General features: G+C 38.0%; 1 long non-coding RNA gene across 1 annotated transcript in view; it reads right to left on the bottom strand.

Annotated features, from left to right (window-relative positions):
• The window catches only part of LOC146441186 (uncharacterized), a 70,136-nt gene extending 49,923 nt beyond the window's left edge, over nt 1-20,213 (bottom strand). Inside the window, exons 1-4 of the long non-coding RNA XR_014850416.1 lie at nt 20,168-20,213; nt 9,196-9,293; nt 7,546-7,692; nt 7,313-7,404 (exon numbers count right to left, since the gene is read on the bottom strand). This is a non-coding gene — a long non-coding RNA (uncharacterized LOC146441186). The remainder of the gene's footprint in view (nt 1-7,312; nt 7,405-7,545; nt 7,693-9,195; nt 9,294-20,167) is intronic.
• Nucleotides 20,214-20,469: the final 256 nt, after the last annotated feature.

The raw sequence follows: 20,469 nt of genomic DNA on the forward strand, positions 1-20,469 counted from the left end.
ATTCCAATGGGGTTTGCTGTGAATGAGACTGAAATCCTTACAGCTGATTTTTGCTTTAATGAAAACCTAAATTCTGGAGCACAGATGGCAGTTGAAAAAAAAAAGATGAAAAAGGAACAGCATGACAACCTACAGTAAGGCAACTCACTCCAGTCCTTGGATAAGGGTCATTTCAAAGTGTTTTCCAATACTGCTATATATTACTAACAGTTCCATTGTACCAGGAAGATGAAACTAACAAATAGCCTTTACATGAACTGAACCATTTGCAAACCGCTCCTTCAAATGAAAATTTCTATGCAGCTGCATTTTTTTAATAGTTTCTGGGGTATGTTGTAGGGCTCATTTAATTCCATCCATATAGTTTTATATTTTCATTTATTTTCATTTATTTTATTTTATTATTTTATTATTTTATTTTATTTTAAACAAAGCTGAATTAAAATACCAGGAACATTATTTTGCCTCTTTTGGAAATCTGAAATAAGAGGTGTGAAAGTTCTGCCATTCTTACTCAGTTGTTACACTTTCAAACTTACAGAATTCAGTTTTTGCTTTGCTTCAAAAGCCAGACTTGTCCAAACCACTTGCAATCATCACAAAGTATTCCAGACACACAGGTTGGAAAACTAAAGTGCTTTTAACAGCTGTGTCCCAAGTTCAGAATATAGGTCTCTGTGTGCCTTGTTAGCCCTGAGGAGGGAAGCAGGGACTTCAACATTTTGGCTATGTCTTCCACTGTTTGGCTTTTACTGTCACAGCGGCTGCTGCTGCTGTTGCTGTGGATGACATGTGATGTTGACATCAGACTTTTGGGAGATAGAACAGACTTTCAATATCTGCGCTCAGTCAGTGGGAGAAAAAGCCTTCACAAGAGGCATCACAAAAGGAGATAATCTGCTCCTCCTCCTCAAACTTCCATCACCCTCTCCTGCAAACACCGAAAAACTTCAGAGGAAGGCAGGCTAATGAGTCACCTCTGAGCCCCACTTCTAATTAATTTATGCACTATCTTAGGGGTCTGTCTCTGCAAGCACAACTGATAATATCAATAAATCATCTGTATTTTGCACAAAAGTCATATTTATTGAAGTCATTCTAAATATTGTAAGGAAGCAACCACATACTGACATTTCTTGTTTTGTGAACAGAGAAGGATGTGTAGGTGACATGATGGTTGGAGGCTGGTTTGGGCATGGAGATCACAAAATGGTGATTTTCAATTCTCTGAGCAGTTATGGGAGGGGTCAGCAAAACTGCTTACCTGGACTTCCAGAGAGCAGACTTTAGCCTGTTTGGGAGCCTGGTTTACAGAGCCCCTTAGGAGGCAGTCCGAGAGGACAAAGGAGTCCAGGAAGGCTGGACATTCTACAGGAAGGAAATTCTAAAACTGCAGGAGGAGGTTGTCCCCACGTGCCAAAAGATGAACCAGCATGGGAGAAGACTGGCCTGGCTGAACAAAGAGCTGGTAATTAGGAGAAAAAAGGAGAGCTTATGAGCTTTGGAAGAAGGGGCAGAAAATTCAGGAGGATGACAAGTATGTTGTGAGGTTATGCATGGAGAAAATCAGAAATGCCAAAACCTAACTAGAACTTAATCTGGCTACTGCCATAAAAGACATAAAAAATGTTTCCAAAAATATGTCAGGAAGAAAAAAAGGGCTAAGGAGAATCTCCATCCATTACTGGATGTAGAGGAAAACATAGTGACAAAAGAAAAGGAAAAGGCTGAGGCACTTAAAATCTTCTTTGTCTCAGTTTTTAATAGCAAGACCAGCTATTCTCTTGGTACCCAGCCCCCTGAGGTGGAAGATGGGGATGGGGAGCAGAACGAAGCTCCCATAATCCAAAGGGAAATGGGTAGTGACCTTCTACACTATTTCGACATATACAAGTCTATGGGGCCAGGTTGGATCCACCCAAGGATATTGAAGGAGCCCATGGAAATGCATATCAAGTCGCTTTCATTTCCCAGCAGTCCTGGCTAACCAGGGCGGTCCTGGCTGACTGGAAGTTAGCAAATGCAAAGCCCATCTACAAGACAGTCTGGATGAGGGATTTGGGGAACTACAGGCCTGTCAGCCTGACCTTGGTGATGGGGAATGTCATTCATTCATGACACAGCCATCATATAGCGCGTACAAGACAACCAAGAGATCAGACCCAGACAGGCTGCATTTATGAAAGGCAGGTCCTGCTTAACCAACCTGATCTCTTTCTGTGACATGGTGACCCACCTGATGGATGAGGGAAAAGCTGTTGTCCAGGATGCTGTCTACCTGGACTTTAATAATGCCTTTGACACTGTTTACCACAGCATTCTCCTGGAGAAGCTGATTGCTCATGGCTTGGACAGGTGTACTCTTTGTTGGGAAATAAACTGTCTGAATGGCCAGGCCCAGAGAAAGGCAGTGGATGGAGTTGGATCCAGTTGGCAGCAGTGGTGTTCTCCAGGGATCAGTGTTGGGGCCAGTCCTGTTTATTATCTTTATCAATGATCTGGGATGAGGGGATCGAGAGCACCCTCACTCAGTTTGCAGATGACATCATGTTGGGCAGGAGTGCTGATCTGCTGAAGGGTAGGGAGGCTCTACAGAGGGATCTGGACAGGCTGGACTGCTGGGCTGAGGCCAATCGTATGAGGTTCAACAAGGTGAACTGCTGGGTCCTGCACTTGGGTCACAACAACCCCATTGACCACTGCAGGCTGGGGGAAGAGTGGCTAGAAAGCTACCTGGTGGAAAAGGACCTGGGGATGCTGGTTGACAGCATCTGAACATGAGCAAGTGGTGTGCCCAGGTGGCCAAAATGGCCAATGATATCCACAGCTGTATCAGCAATAGTGTGGCCAGCAGGATCAGGGCAGTGATTGTCCCCCTGTGCTCAGCACTGGTGAGGCCACACCTCAAATACTGTATTCAGTTTTGGACCCCTCACTACAAAAAAGACATTGAGGGGCTGGAGTTGGTCCAGAGAAAGGCAACGGAGCTGGGGAAGGGCTGGAGCACAAAAGTTATGAGGAGCAGATGAGGGAGCTGGGGTTGTTTAATCTGGAGAGAAGGAGGCTCAGGGCCTTATCACTCTCTACAACTGCCTGAAAGAAGATGGTGGGGGTTGGTCTCTTCTCCCAGGTAACAAGCGACAGAACTAGAGGAAATGTACTCAAGTTGTGCCAGGGGAAGTTATCAGATTGGATATTAGGGAAAATTTCTCCACTGAAAAGGTTGCTAAGCATTGGAACAGGCTGCCCAGGAAATGGTGGCATTGCCATCCCCAGGGGTGTTTAAAAGATGTGCAGATGTGGCAACTGGGGACACAGTTTAGTGGTGGATTTGGCAGTACTGGGTTGACAGTTGAACTTCATGATCTTTTCCAACCTAAACAATTCTATGACTTTATGATACTCATTCTTTCCAACCAAAAAGCTGCCTACATCAAAAGAAGAAATCACTAACAGAAAAAATAGTGGTAGCCCTGTAACCCACCTAAGTTTGAACAAATTAAAGGAAGAACTATCACAAGATTATCTTTACTGTTCTATACTTGTGCAAAAATAGGTTGAATACAGGACTTCTTGAGGAATTGAAGTTTTCAGAGAGCTTGATGCTGCAATCCTTACATCTGTTATAATCTACCTATAAGACACTTGCAATGGATCAAGTAATTTGTATCTATGACTGTTGTTCAACATAGAAGCTGCTAGAGTCTGATAAAGCATTAATTTCTCAATTATGAAACTCAACTAAAAGCTGAAAAAGCAATAACTAAAACAATTGAATTTGTTAATGTTAACTCTTTTTTAATCACATGCAGTGTTAATATGATACCAAACCTGTCTGAGATGGAGGGCTTCCTAATATTTCTGTAAAACATAAAATACACTTCAGCAACATAACAATGCTTGTTCTAATAAGAACAAAATGAATTAGGCACATCAAGAAGTAAGAAAAAGGAGTTTTTGCAGCAATATGGTAAGCATATGTTCCATCCTGTCCAAAATGCCATTGTGCAAGCTATTTGGTGGGGTAGGCTGCTGGTTTGGTGTTGATGGCTGCAACAGATTTACTGTCTTTCAAACTTATGTCAGCTGCAGCAAAACAAAGAAGTATGCCAGTATGTTAAATTATAAATCTTCTTCCGTTTTCAAAAAATATTTCAGCACTAGTCAAAGTTTCAAGTCCTCAGATATTTTATATCTCTCAATTCATCTATCCCTCTTCAGTACTCACTCATGTATTTCCAGTCAGGACACATGCACAGTTCTGCATATCATTCAGTCAAAATATTCAATATTTGGTGATAAGCCAAAGAGACTACTCTTTTTTTTTTCCTTTCCAGAGGGAACTCTGTAGTTTTCTTTTGAGAGAGAATAGGAATGAAAGGGGAATCCCAGAAATTCCCCTCCCATTAGCTCTATGCTTGAAATATTATTAACACTTTCACTTTCTCACTTCTACTCTTACCATTTGAATCTGGGTCATAACAGCATGCCTACCATTCAGTACCCTGAGTGGGTGGTTGTTTTGGCTGGAACTAAGGCATACTTGCTTTGTGACACAGAGTGCCCTTATGGTGACACATACCTGTCCTTTTCAGTTGCTTTTTATATGTTGTCTTTTTTTTAAAATCAACTTGTTTATTATAAAAGATAGACCGGAGAGTGGAATTTGTGTTATTCAGTATTCATATTGTTTTAACAATGTGTGCAAGGAAAACCCATGAAATACTTTAGTCTGTTCCCTTCACAACACCGGATTATTCCCTACAGCATCTTTTCTTTTTCCTTATCAAATACTTTTTCCTTAGTAAAATACTTTGATACATGTCCTACCCTCAAATACTACAACACATGCCTGAAGTCTCATGTTGTGTCTCTAGTACTAGATTAAGATCCAAAATGAAGAATCTGCAGAGCTAAAATTAAATTACAGTAGAAATTAAATTCACTTAGTGCCAGGTTGCTTATGTAAATAGAGTGTCAGAGCTATAAGAACTCTTGCATGAAAAGAAAAGAGGGAGCAAAAGAGATATGTGAAACAACCCCAGTCTTCAAATTTCCCTGCTAGCCAAAAAACAAATCCAAGAGCTGGTACTTATAAGGCTTATATGATGTGCAGCAAAATGGGAAAGACACCTGTAGATTTATGCCTCTCCAAGCAAGTGAGGTCTCCTATTGACTCTGCATGTGTCTTGTTGCAATGCTTCTTCCTATCCTGTCTGAGGGGTGGAAAGACTCTGAGCAAATAATTTTGGACTTCTAGAAAAGGTGCAGAAAGATGAGATACTATTTTTCTGAACTAAAACATCTACCATTCTGTGTGTGAGTCCAATGAAGATATAATTCTACATGGTTTTGTTCTTCCTTCCAAGTTATTGTTAAATGATCATTAAATAATTGGCAAATATTCTAAACAGCTGCTATTTTAAAAGTTCTATAAAATCAGTACCAACAACCTGTTCAAAGAAGTTCACACTTAGCTTCTTTTAGCTAACATACTGAGTAGAGACAAATTGCTTGTATAGTTATATATTGAAACAATCCTAAAATTATAAAAATATATGCATACTGTTTGCTTTTACTGTTATTGCCACACAACACATGCAAGATTTGCAACCTGGGTAATTAGCACCAGGGCTGTTCTTTCTAAATTACAAGTGAGTATCTCTATGCCATCCTTTTCTTTGCATCTAATTAAGCCTAATGCATACTGCCCTACAAGAATTTGCAAGCTGTAGAGAGAAATAATGCAGTGTTAGTTTTGTAATTTAGTGCACAGGACACATTTGTGCTAAAGCTCTGTAAACTGGGCCCGTGGTCAAAAGGAGCAATTAGCACTTTGTTAGTATGCAGTGATGTACTAATCTACACAGTCCCCAAAAGCAATTGTCTATTCCTTTTGCCCTCATGTACAAATTTTCTACAGTATGTACCACTCTGCCCCTAAAATAGCCCATTACAGCACAGTTGTTGTTAAAAAAAAAAATCCTGTGATTACAATCTATTTATCAATTAGAATTTGTTTATTGGGGAAAAAAACATGTTCCATTAACCCCTTTTTCTGTGCTGAGATAGCTGCATACTTCTCTGAAAGTGTTAAACAGCTGTAACTGTTCTATTAAAAAGCAAAAGGGGGGCCAAATTTAGTTGACAGAACATTTCCACCTGAACCTCCTCTAAAGGTTTCTCCTAACTAAAAATAAACTGTTGCAAGCCATGATCTCCAGAAAAAATAAACCTCGTGCTAAATGTGGACGGATTGTAAAAATCAGAGAAACTATCGATAACACTGTCAACTGTGAGAGGACTAAACCCTAATATTCTGTGAGTGTTCCACATCCCCCTCTTGTGGCTGCTACATAAAGGATGTGAGTCTATCACGGGTACCACTTAAATTAACATTTAATATAGATGGCCTTTGTGATAGTCATCAGAGATGGTCCACAGTGAGGGCTACAAAAATCAAGGAGGAAAACAAGGCAGCATACTGCCAGAAATCTGAGAATGTAAGAGCCTTGTTGTTAAAGGCCTAGTTTCAAAGGCTATTTTCAAAAAAACAGGCTCATTATAAGGTATCTCAGCTGTGGCACCTACCAGCCAAAACACCTTCAGCCACCAACCATTTTGGAAAATCTTGGCAGTGTAAGATGTGCCTACCTGATAAGGGGGTACAGGCACCCTCTCCTCCCTATACCAGTTGCTTAGAAGCAAGCTAATACTACAGTTTCCCATTTACCCAGCAAAATTTACAAGGTATCTACCAGAGGATTACAGTTTCCAAAAAGGGTATGGAAAACTAAGATGTTAGCTCCCTCCGACTAATACTGAAATTTAATCCTCAAGTTAAAGGAGAATATAAAATAGAAAGTTCTATGAACTGACAGCACAATCAGTAATTTTAACAGAATGAACCTTCATGGGGACCTCTAAATGAAAAGATATCCCTTGCAGTCACTACCCACATAGTGGTCTCATACTATGCAAAAAACCCCTTTGACTCTTCAGACTTATGAGAACAATGGGCACACTCTGGGATTTGACAGAAGAAAGAAAAGAACAGTGAAAATGTGTATGTATAAATATCATTACATAGACTACCTGGAACACTGTATTAACTAATATATTCCTTCTAGTCTTCTGAAAGAAATAAATTAGAGATTATTTTGGGATGACACTATTTAGATCAATTTTAACGTATAGAATACCCTAACATTACAGGATTTATTAATGGATGTGTTACACAGCAAAATAGTTCTATTAAGGTCATATCAACTACTTGTCCACCTCATTCAATTCCTTGTGCGAGCAGCAGTACCTGATTCATTTGATTTCCTCCATCTGTCTTTCTGTTTCCCCAGTTTGGCACTCCAGGACACCACCTTTTGCAAAGAATGCTTTAAATTTGCTCTGGAAAGAAAATATAGTAACTTGGATGTTATCCAACAGGGCTATGCATAGAGATTTCTCTGCTTGTTTGCTTCTAAGCTGCAGAAAGCTATCTGAAATATTTGTAACAGTACTGAGTTAGTTTTCAGTTACTTCATTTACCTTTCATTGTCAATGAGTTTTGTAACACAGCAGTGGTAGGTGAGGAGTAGATAATATGTTAACAAGAAGGCTGTTCCTGTCTCTACTTAGTGTCAGCACCTGCCATTTGGGATTCTCTCCAAAAATTATGTTCCATTTGTGAGAATACTGAAAAACAATGAAGAGACTTCCTGAGAATTCTAGTTCTGCTTGTCTACACTTACTTAGCAAATTAATAAAGAAAAATAAATGAGCATATGGAACTGTAAATTTTCAGATATGTTATCCACAGTAGATAGCAATAAGATCCTGCCAAAGATTCAGCATTTGAACATATTGTTTAATATTCATGCAGCGAAATTTAAGCTGATTATGTTCCAACTTTTTTTTTAGATTTGACTTTGCTGAAAATAGTGAATTGCTCATCTGCTTAATACTTTTTTATTTAAATAAAATAACATATTTTAATATATGTTGCTATCATGCTGTTACAAATATTGGAAATGATTAACACTGAGAGAGTATTAAAAATTTAAACTGTTTCACCATCTGTGCTGTTTGTTTATTTTTCACATTTCATTCAACTTGGGCAGTGAAAATAGATTAATCTGTTTTTCTCTTTCACTCTTGTGTGCTAGCACAACGATTCAGTGTCTCTGCTACAAACACTGAAAGTGTATATTTATCTCCAGACTGCCAAATCAAATAATGCTGTTCTCATACAGTTATAAATAAATAAATGAATAAATAAAACCCCAAACACAAATAACTTGACTTCATTAAAACAATTGCATGACTGGCTCATTGTTTCAGAATTTTATGTTCGTAACTTTTCCCAATATACTACAGGCAACCCTAGGTTTACACAGCTGGTGTAAATCTATCTGAGGTACTTCACAAAAGCCATTTGCAAAATGTTTGTCAGCTAACCAGGAAAAAGAATGCCTGAAGTGTGATGTTAAAGTGCACTTGTCTTCGGTAAAGCACTCTATGCTACTTTTATGTGATGAATGGAAGACCACTGTGAACAATTTTTTGTAGGCCCACCTTAATGCAGAATGTCCTGCTCATTTGATTGTTGTAATTTAAAAGCACTAAAGTCTTCAGCTGCAAAATCACTGAAGATGGAAACAAGTTTCAAGATCCAGATTTACAGCACAGAAGAGTGGTTCCAGGTCCGCTATCCTGTTACAATTTTGTTGTTCAGTTGGAATATCTCAGAGGCATTCTTTTTCCACATAAAAATGAAGAAAAATCTGAAAATCTGAATCCTGAGTTGGAGTCCCCCCTCACAAAGAGAGGTCATATCCCAAGGCCATTTAATCCCTCAGAATCTGACAGAGGAGCAACTCCCCAAGGAATCGCTTAAATTATAGCATGAAAACCAAAATTAAATCTCTTTGATTAGCAGTAACAAACACTTTCTTTGTTCCATGTTCTCAGGCACAATGGCTAGAGATCAGTGTCATCTCTAAGTTGGAGTAGATTCCATGCATTCCTCATAAAATTATTTCCCAAATCATGCCACAATCATGCCACATTTATTGATTCCAAGCCTGGATTCAGTGGCAAAGATCTAAGCCTGAGATCTTTGTTTTTTCTCAAAGTAAAACAAAATAAAACTAATTTCATATAATGCAAAACTTCAGATTGTTAGTATTCTCTACTTACCTCTTGGTTACGCTTCTCCTGGACAATTTCCAGCAGCCATGCCACTGTAATTCACTCATAAGCGTCAGTGTTCTGAATTTCAAGTGAACTTTTTAAGCCTATTGTAAAAGAGATGGAAAAAAGAGAAAATTAAAGGTTCAAACCTCTTCTAAACAAATCTTTTTTTTCTTGGCAATTTATTTGCGTGGATCACAAAGTGACCAGAGCAAAAAGACCACCACTCCAGCCATGCTCACCCCAGTTACATCACAGTGAATCAGAATAACAAGAAAGACAAAGAAATTTAAAAAAAATTAAAAAGTGATTTATAAGGAACATTTGAAAACATTTAAAAAAGAGAGCTTTGAATGTGATATAAAAATGAAGTACAGGTATAAACAAATTAGACTTGTCTTACATATGAACTTGACCAGATAGATTTGTTTTATATTTTCATTTGCCCTCAAATTTTGATAAGAATTCCCTTGCATGCTAATTGCCTGGGATTTGAAAGGTCTGACATACAACATTCATGGTAGTTAGTTTCACTAATAGTTCTCCACTCTTGTTTTTCAAGAAAAAAGATCACACTTTTCAGAAACATAATTTTCTTATTCATTTTCTCAGGGGGGATTAAAATGTTAAGTCCTTTATTCCTTAGCTTTGATGAGTCTGGAATGGATTGTGAATACGATATTGCAAATTGGCAGAAAGATGTTATTTTGTCTGGATTTTTGAATCAGTCTCTCTCAAAGAGTCTAATCAAACCTGTCACTCTTATGAAGACTGACATGGCCAACAAGTGTGCTGATGAACTGCAACCTGCCAGACTTAACAACTCCTGCCATAAACACAATTGAAAACCTAGATTTCCTATTGATCCCAACCTTGTTTTGCCATAAGATGACTTCTGTAGCTAGACCTCATTGATATTTCTGTCAGAAAGGTGACTGCATGTGTTGTTTTTGTCCAATTTACAAAATGTTGAAGTGACAATAATGGGGTTATGTGAACATTTGTTGTTGAACCGTGAGAAACAATGTATTTGCTGATATCAAGGAAGACTCCATATGTGCTCAGAGACCAGCAAGTGCAGGAGTAATTTATCTATCCTTCCACAAGCCTTTGCAAAAGCCTTTTTCATTCATAGTTCAAAAGAGCCTTAGGCTCAAAAATAGATGTTTAAATACTCTCTGAAACTGATCATTCAGAAATAAGCTGTGCTTTACTGCAATTCATACTACAAAATGAGTGATTTTCATTTTCTTCCTCTCCATGGGTATGGCTTGCAAACACATATTCCCTTGTTCTCTCTCTGCTCTCTATGAATATTGCACTTTTCCTGCAGCATTTAGCAGCATATCTTACACTCAGATCACAGCTGGTCATTTTAGGGCAGTGGGAAGATTCTGAATCCTCCACCCAAAACTAAAGGTTAGATTTTTAAAAGAAACATGAGAATTAGGCAAGCAGGAGTCACTGAGTTTAGCAGGGCTTAACAGCTGATTCACTTCACCTCCAGTGGTAATCCAAGCCTGGAATTTGGGAAATTTTTCTCAGGCAACACCCAGTAGAGAGTTTTGCCTGAATAGGGATGTCAGGACTTGATCTTTACAATATATCATTTTCTAGATCTGAATGGTATCAGACCTGTTCCAAGGGCTTGTTTGCTACATTATATTTCCTTAATGTAAGTAAGCAAGAGCAAAGGAGTCTGTATAAAGTGGACAGAATAAGTTCAAAAAGAACATTGTCTCAGCAAGTATCTGTGGGCATGAAGGCTATAATAATAATATTAAATAGCTAAAAGTTTCCAAGTCAATCCAGTCAAGTACCTATTAAACAAAAAAAAAGAGAAAAAAAAAAAAAAGAAAAAGCTCTCTTTTTTTCCTCAGCTGTGGTGGTGCAGCACCTGCCATTAGCTGTGGTGGTTCCTATTTTCATATTGTCTGACAGTAGCAGTTGGACTGAGCCAGAGCCAGTGAGGCCGAGAGGCAGACTCCCTGCTTCCACAAAGCTGAATTTAATAAGATGAGAACAGTATGCCAAGATGGTGAACTCCCTCCCTAGCACTTATCATGACACTAGTCACTCAGCAGGGCCCTTATTGCAGCAGTAATCTGGGTGAGCCTGGCAGAGCATCCTGCTTACAAGTTCAATATAATAGAACAGCAGGGCACTGGAGGCCTGGCAGAAAAGCTTAGCAAAGTTAAAGCCTATTACGCTATGCTTGAAAAAAATGGCTCTCAAAATATTATATGCCAAGCAAAAATCTGGACATTCCAAATGCAGTGACATACTAAGCCTCCTCTATAATGGTGCACTCATTAGTCTATAGACACAAGCAACATGGATTTAAAAGTCCATAACCTGAATGGAAATGGATATGCAAATTTGTCCTTTCCTTCTGCTTGGCTTGAATTTAATAGGCAACACTAGAGCATAATATATAGATAGCGAAAACAAAACTTGAATCTCCTCTGAGCTGCATAAAGTTGTTGAAGTTAGGAAATCTCTGCTCTGCATTTTAGTTCCCTTGTATTTTCATAAATAACAAAAATCAGTAATTACCCATCTCACTTATATATACAGGTATGTGAACATTAAATCTCAAGCCTGACAAGACCCGTGGCAAGGAAGCTGTATCAGACACATCCTTAATGCAGTAACACATGACCACATGCCCAACAGCATTTAAATTAAAGCAGAATAAACATTTGGGTGTGAGCTTCTTACAGTAGTGTCATAAGTCAGACTGTTTTTCATCAGATTTTTACTTATTTGATTGAACATTTTAAAGCTTGTTTTACTCCTCTCCCTATTTTTCGCTTCAGTGGTGTCTATTACTGTATAGACTTGAAATTAACCAGGAAAGTGCTAATACAACCTTGAAATGTGGTCTTTCATTTGAGTGGCCTTTTGGAAAGAAAATTTTACTTGTTAGGAATTGCCAGAAAAGTCTTTCCGTATGGTCAAAAGACCACAATGATAAACTTCCCTGAAATTAATTCTAAAATAATAAAAGAGATAAAAAGAGATGGAAAAAGAAGAGGTAGGCATATACTCCTCTGCATAAACTTCACTCCTTTTGGGAAGATAAGTGTGTCATCTGGCCATTTTTCAAAGTCGATCAGGCTTTCTTTTGCCTAAACACCAGCCCTTAAAGCCATGTGACATGTCCTGTGTTTCCCCTATACTGTATATTCACCATTCCAGAAGAGCTAGTGGTTTCTGCACCGTGTATATCCCATATACCATGTCTTTCCAGCTGAAATGAACCTCAAGAGATCTTCAGTCCAGCACCCTGCTCAAAAAAAGGATCAACATAGCATTCAGAAGATGTTCTGGACTTTGTCCAGCTAGGGTCTTCGTCCAGCTAGGGTCTTCAAAACCTCCAAGGATGGATATTCCATAATATCTTTGGGCCCCTCTATCACTGCTCAGTTATCCTTACAGTGGAACAATCTTTCCTTATTTCCTATAAGCTGTAACATTTCCTATTTCAGTTTATAGCTCTCATTCACCCACTGTGCTCTTTAGTAAAGAAATTGTGCATGCTTTCTTAAAAACAACCTCTTACATATCAGAAAGCTGCTTCTAGATGCCCCACACCTTTCCTAAACAATCTTGCCATTTAAAGAAACATAGTCCCCTCTGGTTCTCCTGACAAGACATGTGCTGCAGCCTCCTGACCATCTTGGTAGACCTCTGCTAGACTTACTCAAGTTTACCAACACCCTCCTTGTGCTGGAGAGCCCAAAACTGAAGGCAGCCTCAAAAAGTGGCAGAGGGGAGCAATCATGCTTTGATCAACATTCCTGTTGAAATCTCCCAGTGTACTTAGACTACTGCCCACTGGGACCCGCAGGTCTTGTCCAGAATTTTTCCATGCTAGGGTGGCAATCCATACAAACAAGGGTCGGTGATCTGGTGACTTCCTTGAGCTGCCTAAAGAAAACTTCATCTATTTCCCAATATTGACTACATGATTTATAACAGATTCCCACCACAAGGTTGCTTTTACTAGCCTCTTCTCTGATCATAACTCACAAGTCCTCAGTCCCCCTACCTCCTGTTCCACAAAAGAGCTCAATATATCCAGGCTGCTTCCCTGCATATATAGCACCCCTCTTCCTTGTCCTTGCTGCCTGCTGTTCCTAAAGAACTTGTGGGCTCCTTACAATGCAGAGATCCTACCACATCTCAATTATTCTTACGCTGCCTCAGTTCTGCACCTGCATACAGAGATCTACCTCTTCCTGTTTGCTTCCCAGACTGTGCATTTGTGCACAAACACTTGAGGCAAACCTTCTTTTAACCTGTCTTATCCTTCCTGAGGGCTCTCTTGCTCCTGTCAGCCTGTCCCATGTATTTACTGCCCCGACCGCTCTTCCCTCACTTATCTGCAAGCTGTCATCACCATCCCCTGACGTACCTGGTTTAAAGCCTGTTGGCAAAGATCATATGTGTGGATATTTTGGATACTCTAGGGCACCTCAAATGGAAAGTACTTGCATTTAGACAGTTAAATCCTGCCTTTAGTGTCTGAGTCCAAGACTTACAACTGCTTCTGTCTGGTCATGTCTATTTCTCATCCCGTCCTTCCAGTCTGTACCATTTTATTGAACATTTAAACAGAGGAACAGTGCTAGGTGTCCTTTATAAATGCACAGAAAGAATACTTTAGATGCAGATTTTAGGTCTGCTTTTGAGAAAAGGCCTTCCTGTGTGAAATTTGCTTCTTTTAGTCATCTCCTAATTTAAGCACTTTAATTTAGTATTGGCAGACTTGACAGTTTTCCATTTGGAAAGGGATGCTTTCTTGATTTTGGGGAAAATGTTAATAGTACACTTAACCTGGAGCAAAAATTTTGTATAGCAAATTACAGCCCATCATCATTCCTCAGATTTGTAGCACTTCTGTGTAGGCAACAAAACTGAGAGTAGCTTGATTTCTTCTGTATCCTGTCCCCAGTAAACACACCGGGGAGCTGAGGACATGCATGGTGTCATAACCCCTGCACACTATAGAGACCAATCATAACTGCAGTTCATCTGAAAGGTAGCATAACCAAGTTTAGCATAAGGTTAAAAAAAAATTCAACCAATTTATGAAACCAACAACCTGCCCTGCAGTATGTTTTGGGATGACCATTAAATTCTTTGGATATCTCTAGTTGTAAATTACATGGAAATTATTTGTAGATATGCTGAAGTTGGGAATTTGGATTACTATTTTTCCATTGTTACCAGCAAAAAAACTCCTGGCTAGGATTAGACAACTTCATGTAAATAAGCCTATGAGCCTTAGAGAACAGCAATGTCCTAGGACAATTTTCAGGGCTTGTGGGCATGACTCATGGACTGAAGCATTTAAGCCTTTAATTTCAACAGAACCTCAGTGAAAAGGCACTGTAAGAAGCCCTTGCTTTGCTTTGTGGGGAAGCCTCTGGTGTTAGAAAGCAAGGATACCACTGATGTCCTGTGCATACCCAACATCCTGAGAAAGAGGAATAGAAACAGAGCAGTGCCAAATCTTAGCACTGAAGAATTTTTTTCTTTTTGAAGTCTCATTTTGGGCAATTGGTTTAAGTTTTGTAACCTATCATCTAATGGTGAAACATTCCCAGGCAAATGGTATGCTCTGGACAGCATTAAATGCTTGTGGCAGAGTTTGGATTATCTTATCAATATAAGGTTGGTATTCAATAATTTCAGCAACATTTGAAGGATGGATATTACATTCAAATTATTTTGTTGCCGAAGCCAAAATTAGTGACTAAACTTTTCAAATAAGCTTTTAGTATTACTAGACACCAGGCATACTGCAAAAACCATTAGCAATGCAGTTTCATGAAAGAAGAAATTCCTTTGGATAGTCTAACTGATGAGACTAGTGTACTTGTTGCAGGGAAGGGAACAAATGAAAACAGCCCTGGAAGAGAAAGCACCATGTAGGCAGTGTTATATAAAGCTGAGTGTGCCACTTGGCTTGTGCTATAGCAGCTGTTATTCAAAACCATATGGGAATTTCTGAAGACAATTTTTGTTCTGATGTTCCTCATCTGACTTAGCAGAGATGAATATATAGTAATAAGTATGTATACTCTTGATGAAATTTCAAGGAAAAAGAGTTCCAACATTCTGAAAGCAAAATCTAAACGCCTTTGCATTTTGGATATCTCTTAACTTGGATACTTAAGACAAACCAAATAAATGTTTTATTTTGTGGGACCAGATGGCTAACACCTCACAGACTAAAACACCAGCTGCCAATTTGTTTGTTGGTGTTTGGTTTTAAGTTACTGCACGCACTAGGAGACAAAGAATAAACTTTTAATTTATGTCAAATTTATTATTTCACAATTTGAATTTCAGTCAAGTTCACATTGAGTGGAGCACCAGCTTGAGGCAAACACTTTTGTCTTAGGAAATATTTTTCTATATGCACTTATGCCACCATTTTGATATAAAAGATGGGCAGCTATGTTTCAAAAAATCCAGTACTCCTTGAGTTCCAAAAATCAATGTCAGAGAAGTAGCTGATTGTGATTTGCTTTTGGTGATGACTTCATTTTTTTTCTGTTGATATCTATTTCCAGCAACTATTCCAGTTGTGCATGGAGTACATTGTAACTATTCTTCCACATTCCTCAACTATGTCCAATGACATAAAAAGCCAAGATTCATCATTATTGATTTGTAATGCCATAGTCCAAAGATACTGTGGCATAGTCTATGCCAAAATCAAATTGAAGAAATCTCAATATAATTTTTGTTTTCAAGACAAAATATTCCACCTGAACAGAAGTTTCAAATATTATGCAATGGACAGACTGGATGTGGTGCACATTAAGCCAATAATTCCAACGGACTCTAAACCCCTTTTTTACCAGACCTTGGCACTGAAAACTTAAGGTATCGTTGTTTTTTGTACTCAGAGTCAGTTTAAATATGGGGAATAATTAATTCTCATGTAAAAAATAATTGAAGTGCCTTTTTCATGGCTTATGTAAAAATTAACTTGTTGGTATATCATACCATTTAAAGTTATTCAATTTAAAAAATATATATTTCTAGAGTCTGATAATAGTAACTACAGAACTGCTTGCACAAATGCTGCTTATAATATGATTCTAGTATGCCGCTACTAGTTAAAACAGGATAGTCAAATATTTTATATCCACAGAACAGATTCTGTTAACCAGGAATAAACTGATTTGCTGAACTGCACTGTTGGGTAAACCACGTGAGAAAGAGAACCAATTGTTTGACCTGAGTGTCAAATTTAGAAAGCAAACAAAATAACTGGTGTACCCAAAAAGGGATTATTTTTCTAAATTATTATTCTGTGTATATTATATCATTAAATTCCTTTTAAAACATGACTATTAACTCAGGGAAGAAATTACTTAATAATTGGAACATTAGCAGTCCCTGTTCTAAATAAAAATAATAAAAGAATTATGAGATTTTGCTCAGGATAAAGAGATCTTAATTTCTTCTTGCCCAAGAATGATTGTGAATGTGTAGCTGAGACCTTTGTAGGATAAAACCAACTTGTAAAAAGTAGCTACACATCAGAAGTTGGTGGTTTGTTCTTTTTTTCTTTTTTTTGTTCTTGTTGGGTTTTTTGAGGAGTTTTTTGGTTGGTTTTTTTTTTTAGGTTCAGTCACTGTTTTTATTTGATTCATGAATGAAAGCTAAGTCATCCATATTAAGTTTGCTTTTTCTCTCCATCTGGGAGACTTACAAAACTCAGTCCTTTCACTCCTGGACATTAGAATAATCAATAGAAGTCCTACACTATTGGATTTCTGTAAACAAAAATCCATAAACTCAGTATTACCTGCTGAAATGCAATCTGGTAATATGATTTAAGGGAGTTCAATCAGCACATTTTATTTACCCCATATTATAACATTCAAACCAACACTGAGTATAATTTCTCATTGTAGAGTAGACACAATGCCTATTTTTTAGATTTTAGAGTGTACTGAATATGTAATTTTATATTTTCCCTCTAGCTGCATTTTCAACAAGATACTAGACCACTTCTAGTTCCATCTCCTGATTTTCCTCCTGTTACCTGGCTGGATTAAATCTGCCTTAGAAGTTAAACTGGTCCCTCCAAATATGGAAAGGCTTTTTATTGGAAGAGTACTTAATGCTTGTTTATTCTGAAAACAAAAGAATGGCACTAAATGAAAGTGTGCTTGTATATTTGATTCCAACGTTGCACAGAGCAGATGAGAAGTGAAACAACTAAGCAATGTTCAAATACACATATTCTGCTGTCTGAGGGTAGTGGGATGGATCTGTGTGGACTTACACAGTTAGTGTAAATTACAGCTGATCTGACCTGCAGTCACTTTCATGCCTGTCTGTGCTTTGTGGTACTGATAAGGAGCTGCTCAACTGTTGTAAGCCCTTGACCTTTCACTTGTCTAAAGTGGTAAGTGTGAAATTTGTGACCAGCTATACTTTGGTGTTATTTCAGAGCACATCAAGATCATGGCAGGAGATGGACGAATTGAACTGGATAGCATAAGAGCCAACATTACAGACTGAAATTTTGATATAAGATTCTTGGAAGGAGCTTCATCTTTATATTACACAGCATTGATATTGTTCAATGTTTGCTCTTATAATAAAATTATGTGTATAAAGAGGATTTCAATTACAGATGTTTATATTTTACTCTAAAAGGAGAATTTAACAAAAAGAAACTCACCAAATAAAACCATCTTATCTTTGCTACAACTTTCTTTCTGGTCAGCGAATTAAAATGGGTACAAACTTGTGAATAAGAGCTCAGCTTTATATATTTACAAAGGTCTAAATACTTCGGACTTAATGTCTCTGTCTATGACTTTACATTCTGAAAACAAATTATCATCATCTAAGATTCAAATCTCCATATAAATTTTCTAGTGAGATCACACTTACTATTTTCCACTCCTTGCCACAGATGGATAGAAGGCCACAGGTCAAGAATATTTGAGGATGGTACACCAGAGACTTTTCTTCTGTCATCTCAACTCATGGTGGGACCCAGCTATCACCTCTGTGCTTGCCCTGCTCTGCTGCCATGGGCAGCAGGACAGGCCCTGCCTGACAAGGTCCTTGCTCTGCTGGCCTGCAGTGCCCTGGTCACTGCTGCACTCTGGCAGCTGGAATTTGGTGTCATTGAAGTTTTTAATCCACAATGAAATTAATGAATAATTAGTTAATGAGAAAATTTAATTTCTGATTCAGTGGACCAGTGGGATTTTTTTATAAATTCTAAGGGGAAAAAGATCGAGTTCTGGGCTCTTCGGTACAAGAGGGACATGGAGCTCCTGGAGTGGGTCTTGGGAAGGAATGAAGCACCTCTCTTAGGAGGAAAGGCTGAGGGAGCTGGGCCTGTTCAGTCTCAAGAGGAGATGGCTGAGATGGGACTTCATCAATGTCTGTAAGTATCTAAAGGGGGGGTGCCCAGAGGATGTTTCCAGGCTCTGCTCAGTGGTGCCAAGGAATAGGCCAAGAGGCAATGATCAAAAACTGATACACAGGAAGTTCCACATGAACATGAGGAAGAACTTTACTGTGCAGGTGACCAAGCACTGGAAAAGGTTGCCCAGAGAGGTTGTGGAGACTCCCTCACTAGGGATAGTCAAGAACCACCAGGACACAATCCTGTGCCATGTGCTCTGGGATGGCCCTGCTCAAGCAGGGAGATTGTACCAGATAACCCCATTGTGGTCCTTTATAATCTGACCCATTCTGTAATTCTGTGAAAAAAGTAGCCAACCAAAAAAAGCTTTATTGAAGATGGCTTCCATTCACACACTTTTAATTTGGAAAACTAAATTTGTCAGTGAGGCAATTTATGAAGTACCACAAAGAGGTATTTTATGCTGCAATATTAAACTACTCTTCTATACATTAAGTGTTCAAAATTCATTACTTACATCCTTGCAAAAGATAGTAGAGTTGCTCATTCTAACTGGAGCGTGTACAGAAGTTCTGCTATCACTGATGGAATTGTACCTAAGCCATATCCTTGTTCAGCAGTCTTTTGTTTCAAAGATGATAATTAGGACACTACTTATTGCTCCTAAAACCCCACTAATATGATATGGGACATAATTAGAGGAAATCAGAACATAAATTTTCAAATCAATGCATAATATGCTTACTGAAATTAGCCACATAAATAAAGGTCAAATACGACTCAGACTTAGCAATAGATATTACATTATATTGTATTGAATTAATTTTATAATTGAGGTTTTTTTCTGTTCTAAATGTGTATGTCTGATTCCATTATGAATACTGGAGTTGCTGTCAATCAAGAGAATATATGAAATGTATAGATAAGACTGACCCAAACAAACATTTAATGCCTTAGAATTATGAATGTTCATGAGTACATTGGATCCATGCAACTGTTTGGACTAATTTACCCATTTATTCATTCTTCTACATTATGTGAAAAGAAAACTTGGATGCAAGCTCAGACTGAAGGTGCTTAAAAATTTCCTTCCATATCAACTGAGTTTTTTATATATCAGAAAGACTGATGAATATGAAAAGCTTAGTTTTGACAACCTGGGGAAAAAAAAGGTTAAATGCAACCCCAAATATGGTTTAGCATGGAAGTTTATCACAATTGTAAAAAATATGCTTTTAAGAGAAAAAATACTGAATATTTAATACTGGAAATACATAGTATGTAGAATTATGCCTGAGGGTTCTTTTGCTGAGTGGATTTAATTTAATTTTAGAAGGGCTGAAAAAATAGTATACAGTACACAGTTTTCCAATCTGCCAAGTTTTTGTTATTGCTGTAGAAAAGCAGAAAGAAGGTTGCACAACTAATGAGAAAAACCTCTAAAATTATTTAAATAGGAGCATAATAATACAATGTCCACCTTGCAAACAACATAGCAGAGATAACTGCTACACTGACAGTAGAAGACATTTCATTCACACTAATATTTTTACTTACACAAGAGAGAAAATCATTATCATCAAGCCTGTTCTTACTGAGGTACCTGTGAAAAAAAAATGAAGTTAACTTTTCATTTAACACTATAAATAAATTTTAAATACTGTGCTATATTGGAAATGGAAAAAAACAAGCCCTAAACCAAACATAAAAGATAACTAACCAAAACAAAAACCCAAGACTCCTCAATGAAGAAGCTTTTCTGAAGTCATGTGTTTTGGTCAAAGTTTGTGATTTATAGTGGTCTAGTACTTGCACCAATGTTGTAATGTTATCTCCATGTGAGTGGAGTATTTAAAAAA

Source organism: Lichenostomus cassidix, chromosome 2 (genome assembly GCF_008360975.1).
Source record: "Lichenostomus cassidix isolate B80296 chromosome 2, HeHo_3.0, whole genome shotgun sequence".
NCBI lineage: Eukaryota > Metazoa > Chordata > Aves > Passeriformes > Meliphagidae > Lichenostomus > Lichenostomus cassidix.